Here is a 12,638-nt window from a genome sequence, read left to right on the forward strand (position 1 = left end):
ATATACTTTTATTGATTTAAAAGTATAATAAAGATATCCGCTAATCACACCTTTCCTGAAATTAGTGCCTTATGTGAATATCTTACCATCAGCTTACAGAGAAAGTCCTGGGAAAATAGTTCTGCCTTCTCATTCTCTGAGGATAGTGCCTAAAGGAGACAGATATAAAAAATTATGTTCCATCTTTCTTAAACCAGCTTTGTTTTTTATATTACAGAAATAAAAATAAATATTATGTTAATCTGTAGTCATTTTGTGTTTCTTTCTTAGTACCAAAGATGGTGATTTATTTTCATCACCTGAAACACAACACCTGAATTAGCAGTTTAGAATTTATTTGCCTTTTTTATTTTTCATAGAACTTCTAACTCAACCTGTAACATTCCCTAAGGAAAACACTCATTGTTATTTAATTTCTTCTTCAAACATTGTATTACTCTTCTTCATAAAGAAACTTCTAAAAAATCTCAATATGAAATAACTATCTTTGTTGAAATGCTCAGCATTTGAGGCTTTTCATATCTTATTCCTTAATCTGATTTATATTTTCACACCACTACCTTAAATTCTAAAAATATAGAAACTTCACTCCCTTGAGGAAAGAAAATATTATTCCTTATATGTTCAAGTAAAAAGGTACTGATCTTCAAAATCCTTTTTCCAAACTCAGCCAATCAAAATTTAGCTTAATTTCTTTTCAATGTAACATGGCACTAGAAGTATTCAAATACACTGAAATGCTTTGGTAAAATACAAAACATCAGCATGATGAAGTATACACATATAAATTCTCTGTAGAAATCTAGAAAATTTTATTCTTCCTTAAATTAAAAAAAGAATACAAAATAGTATGCACATATTTATTAAAACAGTTTAAATAAGGAAAATAATTTTAAGGTAACATTCAAAAATTAAAAAAAACAATTGTGTTTATTTAATTTTGACATGAGTATCAAGACAATTCAATAGAGAAAGAAGAGTCTTTTCAACATTTGTACTAGGACAAATGAACATCCACATGTAAATGAATGAAAATGGATCCCTACCATTTGTCATGGATCATAGGAATAAATGGTAACAGCCAAATTAATAAAACTCTTAGAAGGAAACTCTTAGAAATAAATCTTTGTGACCTTGACTTAGAAAATAATTTTTTGTTTTTTTAGGCAAGTGACAAGAGAAAAAAAAATTGGACTTTACCAAAATTAAAAACTTTTGTGCTGCAAACAATACCATCAAGAAAGCAAAAAGACAATCAGACGAGGAGAAAATATTTGTAACACGTATATCTGATAAAGGACTTATATCTACAAAATATAAGAACTCTTATAACAGAACAACAAAAAGACAAATAACCCAATTTAAAAATGGGCAAAGGATTTGAATAGATTCTTTTCCAAATAGCCAAAAACACATGTAATAAATGCGATTAAAAAATACCAACAAAAACCATAATGAGGTATCACCTTATACTCACTAAAATGGCTATAATCAAAGAACAAATAACAACATGCTTACACAAGGATCAAGAGAAATTGGGACTGTCATACATTGCTTGAAAAATGGTATAGCCACTTTCAAAAAGTTTCTCTACATGTTAAACATAGATCCACCATAAGACCCAATTTTTCCACTTCATATATACCCAAGAAAAATGAAAACATACATCCACACAAAATATTACACTTGCATGTTCACAACAGCATTATTCATCTTAGCTAAAAAGTGAAAGCAACCCAAATGTCCATCAACTCATGAATGGATAAATAAAATGCAATGCAGCCATACAATAAAATATTATTCAGCAATAAAATAAGTATGAAATAACTGAGATGTGCTAGAACGTGATGAACCATTAAAATCATTCTATTAAATTGGAGAAGGAAGTCACAAAAGCCCATGACTGTATGATTCCATTTATGTGTAATGTTTAAAATATGAAAATCTATAGACAGAGTAGATTAGCAGTTGTCAAGGGCTAGGGCCATTGGGAGAGATCAGGAGTGGTCTTTTGGGGTTAATAAAATGCTTTAAATCAGATTATAATGATAGTTACCCACTGTGAACATACTATGATATATACTGTAAATAGTAACATGCTATGCTCTGAAAGTACTAAAAACCATGAAATTATATGCTTTAAATGTGTGAATTTTATGCATGTGAAATATATCTCAATAAAGCTGTTTTTTAAAAAGATGATGAATAGTTGCTCTTTTGAAATGTTCTTTAAAATTTGTTTGTAAAATTATATGTTTTAATATATTAACTATTTGTGGAAATAAAAGCACACTGGTCACTAACATGCCAGAATTCTACTGATTCTTTAATTATATAATAATGAGGAGGAAATTTCCTAGCAATTTAAATTTATGAAAAGAAAAATGTAAGAGAAGCCTAAATCAGGGTTTGAAAATAAATGTGCCAAGTTGAAGGAAAATTGATGACAAGAAAAATATGAACTCAGAAAATTGGTCACTATTAAAATTCTCCTTAGTAAGACTTTTTGATTCACACAAAACAGAATAGACCCATGAAAAGTGGCAGCAAAAAAATCGTAATGGCATCAAAGTGGCTGTATTAGAACACCACACTCCTACAGCTACACAGGATAAAACCTGCCTTTGTCTTCATGACTCACACAACTGTTTGAGCATTATTTTCTTGCTTCCCTTCAGTCTTAACATATGCTGAGTAAATATCCCCTGTAATCATTTTTGATAGGCAATAATTGTCTGAGTATTCAATATTCTGACTTCCCATCTCTGTTTTATCAACAACATTAGAAGATACAATGTCTAAAAAAAAATGTTCTATATGAAATTAAGGCCACTGGCGACTTTATATATGAATGAATGAGCTCCGACCATGCTATTTGGATGATAGATGGTAAATGCATCTGTCTCAGTGTAATGAAGTCATCCACTGGAAGAGGAAGGTCACATGACAAAGTCTACATTTAGTACCCAGACAACTATTTTGCTTGATCTTTTCAGCCAGTAGTAGAATTGCAGTCTGTCATTATTAACCTATTGGAGCTTTGGTCATTTTCTTCATTTTCATTTTTAGTTCTATGATACCTCCTTTACATATCTGATCTTCCTTCTTTATATTTTTTTCTTGCTGCATCATGACATGCTGCTGAGCCAACCAGCTCAGTACAGAAGTAAGATAAATAAAAGTCCAGAATAAAAATTCCCAAAGCCTAACAAATTACCAAAGAAAGACATCAGGTTTGAGGTAGAAGGGGAGTTTCATTATTTCAAGCCTAGTGAGCCACACCCTGTCCTAACAGAAATGTTCATGGACCAGAGGTGTTTGACCAGAGGCCAAAGCCCCATTATCAGGCTAATAGAATAGGGCCTTAGAGATCAACTTTACCAACTCCCACATTTTATAATTCAGTGAGATGTAAATGCTAGTTACGTAGCTAGTTAGTGACAGAGTTAGCACTAGAATCTGCTCTTTGCTTAACACGTAGTTATGGGTTGAATTGTGTCTCCCCCAAAAAAGATATGTTTAAGTTTGAACGCCCTCCCCAGTAACTCAGCATTCAACCTTATTTGGAAACAAGATAATTACAGATATAATTAGTTGAGGTCATACTGGAATAGGGTGGGACCCTAATCTAATCTAACTGTGTCCTTATAAGAAAGCCATGTGAAGACACGGAATGCCACATAAAGATGGAGGCAGAGACTAGAATTATGCAGCTGTAAGCCAAGGACTGTCAAAGATTGCTGGCAAACACTAGGAAGCATTTCTAGAAGCTAGAAAGAGTCAAGGCATCATGGTCCTGTCAACACTTTGATTTCGGAATTCTAGTCTCCATAATTATGAGACACAAGTTTCTGTTGTTTTAAGTCACCCTTTTGCGGTGCTTTGTTGCAGCAGCCCTGGGAAACCAATACACACACTCTCAGAAAATGTCTTTTCCCACCACCTCACTCATACCAAGCCCTGGGGATGATTGAGAGGCTCACTAAGAGGCTGCTTCTGCATAGAATAATCTTGTCTTTATGGTAACAGAAATACTACTCCACATCCCCAATTACTGTCCCCATATCTGCACCAAAGTTCATAAGCCTGCAAGCGCAAAAGGTATTTTTTTTTCTTTTTACTACCTTTTAAATCGCATCAGGATCAGGGGAGTAGGAGTTACTATAGCATCTGATTTAGGGGATGAAGAAAATATTCTTGAGGTCAAAACATCTCCCTTACTCTTCTGTGATGGTGCGTCATCAGACAGTAAGCCCTGTAGGTTAAGCATTGAGCTCTCCAGAGTCTCCCAAATACAAGTCAGCCTGAAAAAAGCCATAAACTTCATCCCTAACACTTCTGTGTGCATGAGCCCATTTGAGATTCTCAAGCAAAAGAAATGCACACACTAAGGCAGCTCTGAAAAAGAGGCGTCATGATGTGGTGGGAAGAACATAAGCCTTGGAGTTACAGAAATTCTAACTATAATTAGGGTTCTGCTGTATGCCCCAAGGAAAAGCCATTTTACTTCTCTAAGTTTCATTATCTATAAATAAAGATATTAATACCCACCTTCCTGGGTTCATGTAATGAGTACAGATCAACTATTTAAAATATGTAGCCTATTAAGGTATACAAATAAATTCATTAATGTGATTTTGTTGATATTGTCATAATTATTTTATTAAATCCTAGTCCTGGACAAAGATCTTGGTGGAAAATCTCATTATGTCTTCTCGATTCTTCTCCATCCTATATCGGAAGCATGAAACAAAAAACAGAGGTTCACATTTGACAGGTTTATCTGTCTTAGTAGACTGTACATCCCTGAGGCCATCGAGACAAGGACCATTGCTTATTTAAATCTGGCACTTAGCGCAAGTCAAAAAATATTTGTTTCATATTTCGTATATGTGCTGCATGATCAATTTTCCTCAGGATTCACAATCAAGCAGTCATTTAAAGTGGGCAAGTTAAGATTCTCGCCCTAAAACACTGAATACTTTTGCTATGAAGGAGCACCAGGTACAAACTTAATCTAAATTTACCTGAACTCAATCCTAAAATAAGTTGCACTGCACTACAGCTTTACAAAACTAACATTGTTTTAATGAAATTATGCGTTAATAATTTTTTTAAAGTAAGTCAAAGTCCTTTATATATAGAAGAATAGGAATAAAATACCTACACTTTCTAGATTTTCTCTTGACCTAAATTTACATCCATAAGTTTCCAAATACTCATTCTCCTTCACTTAAGTCAGCTGGCCTCAGTTTTTAAATCTGGACTCTTCAAAGAGGGCACAATGCACAAAAAAAAATGTAATACTTAGCAACATGAAATGAGATCAAATTTTAGTCCCTGGGTTTTAATTCCTTTGATTCTATAGACTTGTCATGTTCCATTCCTTCTTATCTCAGCGTACAGTCTAAGATGTACATATTCACTGTATTCAACCTACTGTATCTCAGTTACGTCAGTTTCCTGAGTTTATCACTCCATTTGCCATTATTTGAGGACTGTGACAATCAAAAACTTCTGCTGTGGAAGTACCAGAGAATTTCTAATGTGGCTTTTAATAAGTTTTTTAATCTCTGTGACTTGACTGCCACCTAGAGAAGAATAGACATACTGAAATTAACCAAGCTTATCTAGTATCGATGGGTTTACTTTCCTCCAACCCTTTGGCAAAAAGGCATAAGGAAAGTAGTTTAAACAAGAAATGTAGAAAATATTTAAATGTTGTATTGTGGCTTGGGATGGTGTCATTAATTTGTTTTGTTTTGTTTTTTACAAAACGATTTTGCAGCATTTGTATTGTTTCTAAAGAGAAATGATACTATTAGTGATAGCAATCTGCTTGTCTTCAAATTTATTTCATAGATTCCCTATGAAAACATACATCAAGATAATGTAATTATTATATCTGCATATTTGTAATGCTGTAATTAAAACTGGGTGGTTGTTATTAAATTCTCCAGATTGTTTGTGGTTTATTTCCTCCTGCCATATGAGTTTTTGTCTTAAAACAGATTTCAGAGCCTGTCTATGCAGTTCTTATTATATTAATGCTGATATTACTAGACAAGAAATTGCTCCAGCTTTGTAAAATGTCTGTTTAGCAATTGTATCATGAAGTGGCTTTAATAAAACTTAAAGATAGTGCATTCTCTTTGAAAATTTTAGGTTTAAAAACTAAAGCCACTTTAGCTCATGTGAAAAAGAATGTGTATTTGGAAGCCTATGGGGCAAGAGAAAAACCAGATATTGTAAATATTCTATTCATCATCCTCTATATCTAAGGGACTTCAACTTATTTTTAAATATGATTAAAGTTAAGTATCATTAATGCAACATTGGTATTAGAAAACTCTGGAACAATGTAATTTATTTTGATTGAGTCCAGGTAAGGCTAGACAAAGGTGCTCCCAACCAGGTTCAGCAAACTTTTTCTTCAAGGTTCAGGTAGTAAAAATTTTTGACTTTCCAGACAATATGGTTACAACTAATCAATCGCCACTGTAGCATGAAAGCAGCACAGACAATACATCAACAAATGGGTGTGGCAGGGTTCCAAGAGGTCAATAAGGGTAAAGGGGATCAAATATATGGTGACAGAAGTAAATTTAACTTTGGTAAACACACAATGCAATATATATATGATGTATTATTGAATTACACACTTGAAACCTAAATAATTTTTTAACCGGCGTCACGCTAATAAATTTAATTTTTTTAAAAAAAAACTACGTACAAAAACAGATAGCTGTAGTTTTCCAACCACTGTGTTAGAGAAAGAATCTCTGACTTGCCCAATGTAATAATCTTCTGATTGTGAAGACTAGACATTATCAGCACTACAGGAGTCAAAACTTAATTTAGGAGATTAAACACAGTTTATACTGGTGCCAACCTACTAGAATTAATCTCATTTTTTTTTCATGCATCTGGTACATCTTCTAACAATATCAAACTTAAAATGCCCTCAGGAAAAATAACGTTTTCTGAGATAGTGAAGAATTCAACCCACAAACTAACACTTACTCTCCCTCTGTCTCTCTGTCTCTCTCTTTTCTCTCTCTCTCTCTCTCTCTCTCTCTCTCTGGTTCGTCTCTTCTCTCTCTCTCTCTCTCTCTCTCTCTCTTCTCATATTACTAATGCAGAAGGTAAAAGACAAGTAAATTTAGGATGGACAAATATTTATGTATTTATGTGTATCTCCAAACCTGTTTTAGATTATTATTAGTACCCTGCGACTAGATTCTACATGAGCTATCAGATGCATTTTCATTTTAAAACTTAACTTGTATTTCACAATTGGTTTTCTCCCATAAGTTATGCCTATAAAACGGACATCAGGAAAGAACCTCTCCTGTGAAAATCTAAATACTGGAGTAACTGCACTGCACTAGATTTCCATACAGCTACACATGGTCCTTGCACCCTTAAAAGCTGTTGATATCAGAGCACATGAGCAGAGTCTGGCTACGGAGAAATTGAAAACAAGCAGAGATTGAAATGTTCAGCTCTAATCAAGTGCCAATATTTTTCTGTTTTATTTTTTTTTCTATGTTTTTCAATGTTTTACCATCTCAAGGACAATAGGAGAACGTTTGATCTATTTTTATTTTTTATTTTTTTGTGTGTATTCTTTTCATAATTGCTTCCTCTTTCATGAAGGCACACTACTAGAATTCTTATGATCATTTATGTCATGATACTTCCTTCTTTCTGCCTGTTAGTAACCAATGCAGTGTACAGACAAAGAACAGACTGTAGAGGTCAGACTTGAGTTGAAATCACTGCCCCTACTCATACTGGCCTTGTGACCATGGGGGTGCTACTTAACTGCTCTGAGACTCAGTTTCCTCTATATAAAATAAAGATAATACTAGATATACCACAATATTGTTAAGTTTAAATGAGAAGACTTTGTAAGAGATCTTGCATATTGCTCAATAAACATTAATCTCTTCTCTCTTCCCCAGTTCCCTCTCTAATATGCAGACTGCTCAAATTGAGAACTGATTTATTCATATTCTACCTCCCTACAGTGTCGGCCACTAGATTAAACACAGAGTAGGTGTTTCATGAATGTTTTTGAATGAGCAGTGGATTCTTATATCTTCCTGTGTTATTGAAGATCTTATCATTTCGGCTATGAAGATGAGCCAAAAGTCAGGAAAAGAAAACATGTTTTATAAATTAAAAAAAAAAAAAGAACATACTTATAATATTGGTATGCTACACATAGAGGAAGCACTCAAGTACTTACTGGAAAATGATGACACTTAAGTGTATGAACTGCATGAAAGAGATACAGTCATGATATTTCACTTTGTTCTTAATATTTGACCCACAATATTATCAAAACTGGAAAAACAAGTTGCTTTATCATGAGGTTTTATTACCTATTGTTAACTTCTGTAATCCTCATCATGATTCTTTGGTCAAATTTATATACTCCTTAGCATAACCCAAGGAAGAATCTTTATGTTTATACTTCCTGTCAAAACTGGCCTCACATTTTAATATTTTTTAATCATACAGAGTACTGCATGCTGAAAAGCTTGTAGAAATATCATTCAGGGAATCATGAAGATTAGATGTGAATAGTTTGGAGTCATCTAGTCAAAGGAGTTTTGATCAAAAAAGGAAATTAAACTAAAGAATCATCTGAGGGTTAAAAGTGGAAAGAGAATAGGACCCAGCAGTTATTTAAAGGCTTTATCATGAGAAAATGAAATACAGCCGGAGTTATTGAGAATGTTTAAAAAAATCACTAGCTGTAGGGCACATGAACAGAGGAGCTAAGATGCCAATAAAAATAAAATGGGATTTGCGAAAAACCAAAAGGTATATAAAAAGAAACCAATTAAAAAGAAATTTTCTTTTGTTTTTCTGCATCTGTTCTGGCTCTAAGGGATGGGAGCTACAAATTCATTTCCTTCTCTTTGCTTTTCTAGTTCTAGAACACATAAAAGTAGTTTGTTATGCTAAGAATTAAATTTTTATTAGTCACTTTTCAAACTGAATTTTTCTCATAAAACATAACTACTGCCTATTCTGGCTATGATAGTATACATGATTTTGTAGAATATCATCATGAAAATAAAGTAAATTGCCATACATGTTTTCTGATTATATTAATAGACTTAGAGAACTTATATATCTCATGCTACACAATATCCCTGATAAGTCATCAGTCTAGACATAAAAGTCAGGAGACATTTGCAAAAGTGATTTTACTTATCAAAATTAAATATTGCTGCATCAGTTTTTAAAGATCAGTATGTTCTTAGGGATATTTATGTACATAGAAAAATAAATCTCCATTCTAGCCTGGCAAAAATCCTAATCCCCTATCTATAAGTCATTGTACAAGTTATATCTCAATAACTCTGTGAAATACTCTTTTATCCTTTAAAAAATAAAAATGCATTGATTTTTTTAATGACTCCTTCTCAGATTGGACAATAACTAGATGTCTAAAAGGACAGAGCAACTAGGAAAGAGAAAACTACAGCTTTCTCAGATTGGACAATAACTAGATGTCTAAAAGGACAGAGCAACTAGGAAAGAGAAAACTACAGCTTTATCCCCTTACAGCTTTAATTAGGATAGTGGTTTTGGATAAGCAAAATTCCCTATATGCAGCAGAAGTCAGTCATTCAATATTTGTTAATGGTGCTAGATTCATTAGAATAACTCTGATATATCCTCACTAGTTTTCATCTAAAATGATCATAGCTAACACTTATGGAGTGTGTACTTTGTATCAGGCACTGTTTTGAACATTTTGCATATCATTAAGTAATCCAATCTTCACAGCAACCTCATTAAATAGGTTATAATTACTACCTTCATTTTGTAGATGTAGAAATGGTTTAGTAGCTTACCGAAGGGCACACAACTAGTCACACAGCCAGATTCTAACCCAGGCAGTCTGCCTCCAAAGTTCACACTCTTAACACTATTCTCCCAGACAGACTGCTGGGAGAAAATCAAATTAGCTAGATGGAACATTTTTCTAATGTGTTTCTATAAAGGAAGAACTATGAGTGAAAGGGGGGAAAACGTTTATCATTAAAACTCTAGTACACACACACACACACACACACACACACACACACACACACTTCTCCCAAAGCCTATATTTTGCTCTAGATAAGCATAACCAAACTTCTTTTAAGTTAATCCATGATTCAGTATAATAAAAAATATACCACAACTCAGTGTCCTTAAAACAAAAGAATAACTATAACACAAAAAGAGAAACACTGTACTTGCGGCTTAACAATACAAAAATGCTTAAACTGAGGGTTACAATTAACCAAAAGCCTTAACTCAAATTGATTAATGAACTGTAATTTTTAAAAAATAAAGAATCATTGGTATCAAAGAGTAAATAATGGAGAATGATCTAGCTGCTCTTTTTCATTCAGGCACTTAACCTGTGTTACATAAATTTTTACAAACATGTTAACCAAGGGTTTAAAGAAAGAACTCAGACAGAATAATGGAAGTTATTTCTCAGCTTAATTACCTTTAAAGAGCTACATCTTACCCTTAGGTTCTTTTTTCATTTATATCCTCTCCTTATAACATGTAATATCTTTTTACAAAACAATTGCAATTTTCCAAAAATTGAATTAATTTTTCAATGATCATCTTGAATGATCTTGAAACTCTAAATTAAGGTTTTGGTGGAGTTCACAAATACCTTCCGAGCGAATCATTCTGCATCATTGTATAACACAAAGGAAGAACAAGTGCCCCACAGAAGCCAAACAACTCCACAATGGCCCTGATCCGGGCTTGCTGTCAAACTAAGCTCAGTATCTCACAGAATATCGATCCTTTGAGCAAAAAAAAAAAAAAAAAAAAAAATCCACTGGATTCCCACTGCCTACAGAATGAAGTCCAACTATCTCTCCCATGGAGTACCATGATTCCTCTTTCAAGTTTAATTCCCATCACTCCCTTCCCTGTTCCCGTCTCACCAAAATAAACTCTGGAAGTTTCTATGCATACCTCATTTTTTTTCTCATTTCCACCCTTATTTTCATGCTGTGCCTCCATTTCAAATACTCTTCCTCAACTATTTCTTCACAACTCAGCTCAAATTCAATTTCTAATACACTCACTCACACGCACACACAGGTTTCTCTCAGCTATTTGTATGTGCCATGGTTAATTTTATATGTCAGCTAGACCATAATACCCAGTTTTAGGTCAAACACCAGTCTAAATGTTACTGTGAAGGTATTTTTTTAGATTAGAGTAACATTTAAATCAGTAGACTTGGAGTAAAGCAGATTACTCTGCATAATGTGGGTTGGCCTTATTCAATCAGTTGAAGGCCTTAAAGAATTTAAGATTCTTAATTGGTGTCTGCTTCCAGACTCTTAAAACCCCCATCCAAGTATATCCTTCACATCAGCACTTAGGTTTCTCTCCAAAACACATATGCGCGTGCGCGCGCGCGCACGCGCACACACACACACACACACACACACACACACACACACACAGAGAGACAGAGAGAGACAAAGAGAGACAGGGAGAGAGAGACAGAGAGATAAACGCGGGGGGTGGAGAGCAACAGGAAAGACAGACACGTGGTAAAATATGTAATGCATTGCCTATAAGTGTTTTACAGCTCTAATTACATCCACTTTGCCTTCATGGCAAGTATTATTTTACTAATCTCTTACAAAAATGCTCTTAATGGGTTGTTTGGTTAAAAACAAGTTTTCTGTGTACATTATTTATCTTATAATTATTAAAGTTAACCAAAATAACTTGATTTAAATGTTTTGGGCTATTTTCACCTTACAGAAGATGGCTTTTATTAAACAGTCCCAAGTGGCTAGGTATTTGGGCTCCATGCTCTACCATCTTGGCTTCTCTGTCTGCTTGACAATTGCTTACACATCTTTGAAGTTCAGAGGTCACCACTTCTGTAAAAGTTTCCTTCCCTTCCTCGATCAGGTAGTTGTTCTTCTCTTTCATACATATTTTCCATGTATTTTTTGGTGTATTTCCCTCACTAGAATGTGAGTTCCTCCCAGACTATATTCTCATCTCATTTATTTTAAATCCACAAAAATCTTGCCCATTGCCTGAGATAACCCCCCAACCACTCCCTAAAGTGTATTTTTATGTTTTTTTAAATATCTTATAGGTGTGTAGGAATATGCTGAAGTCAGCAACAAGGCATAAAATATTGGCCTTCTTTGGAAATTCTTTCCTAAAACCAGAAAGAAGAGTTAGGTAATGTGAAGAAGCATGTGATACTGTGCACTGAAGAACAACTGTTTTCTTCCTTTACATCTGGGCATTTTAACAGAGTACAGACCCAGTTAGATATTCTGAAATTGTAACCTCTGGGTTTCTCATGTTTATTCCTGAAAGAATCCACGTGTTTTCTATTTTGCATCTAAGAAGACTAACTGCTATTAGTTCTATATGAAGTTTAAAGTGTTGTTTGTGGTGTCATCCAGCCAGTAGCCATGAGTTTGCCAGGTTAAATAGCTAATATCACCATTCATTAGAAGTAAATGCCATTTTGTAAATGGTAACGTTTAAGATGGCTGAGCACAAAGCCAGATACAAAGCTGAACTATTTTGATAAATATCAAGTTGCCATTAGAATG

The 12,638-nt window shown here is 33.8% G+C and overlaps 1 long non-coding RNA gene across 1 annotated transcript in view; it reads right to left on the reverse strand.

Moving 5' to 3' along the window:
* LOC120613381 (uncharacterized) overlaps positions 1-12,638 on the reverse strand; it is a 46,963-nt gene that overhangs the window by 5,865 nt on the left and 28,460 nt on the right. Inside the window, exon 2 of the long non-coding RNA XR_005655689.1 lies at positions 87-149. This is a non-coding gene — a long non-coding RNA (uncharacterized LOC120613381). The remainder of the gene's footprint in view (positions 1-86; positions 150-12,638) is intronic.

Source organism: Pteropus medius, unplaced genomic scaffold (genome assembly GCF_902729225.1).
Source record: "Pteropus medius unplaced genomic scaffold, Ma_sr-lr_union100, whole genome shotgun sequence".
NCBI lineage: Eukaryota > Metazoa > Chordata > Mammalia > Chiroptera > Pteropodidae > Pteropus > Pteropus medius.